This window comes from Frankliniella occidentalis, unplaced genomic scaffold, assembly GCF_000697945.3.
Source record: "Frankliniella occidentalis isolate FOCC.00 unplaced genomic scaffold, Focc_3.1 Scaffold376, whole genome shotgun sequence".
Classification (NCBI taxonomy): domain Eukaryota; kingdom Metazoa; phylum Arthropoda; class Insecta; order Thysanoptera; family Thripidae; genus Frankliniella; species Frankliniella occidentalis.
Window position 1 is genome coordinate 151403 of NW_026267499.1, and position 324 is coordinate 151726.

A 324-nucleotide genomic window follows, 5' to 3' on the forward strand; every position below is an offset into this window, starting at 1 on the left:
GGGATTTTAGCCAAATAATTTTATGAGATTACTCACCACATTTCAAAATTAATTGTTTACCTTGTTCCCAGGTTCAGTTCCCGTTGTCAACACAAGCCCAAATCATCAAGAGATATATGCCAAATTTTGAGGGTATTCAAACAGAGCATTTTAAGGAAAATCCTCAAATAGTGAAACATATATCTCTTGGTCATCTCAAGATGTTTTGTAACATAGTCTACGATTGATTGTAGATTACTATGACATGAGTTAGATTTGGTGGTGCTTGCAATGACATCAAGAACACAGAATGTATCTGCAACCCATTATAAATCTTATTATTTT

The 324-nt window shown here is 33.3% G+C and overlaps 1 protein-coding gene across 1 annotated transcript in view; it reads right to left on the reverse strand.

The window, feature by feature from the left end:
- LOC127751198 (uncharacterized) overlaps nt 1-177 on the reverse strand; it is a 5880-nt gene extending 5703 nt beyond the window's left edge. The window contains exon 1 of the mRNA XM_052274327.1: nt 37-177. The gene's annotated coding sequence lies outside the window, so the exon portion shown is untranslated. The remainder of the gene's footprint in view (nt 1-36) is intronic.
- Nucleotides 178-324: the final 147 nt, after the last annotated feature.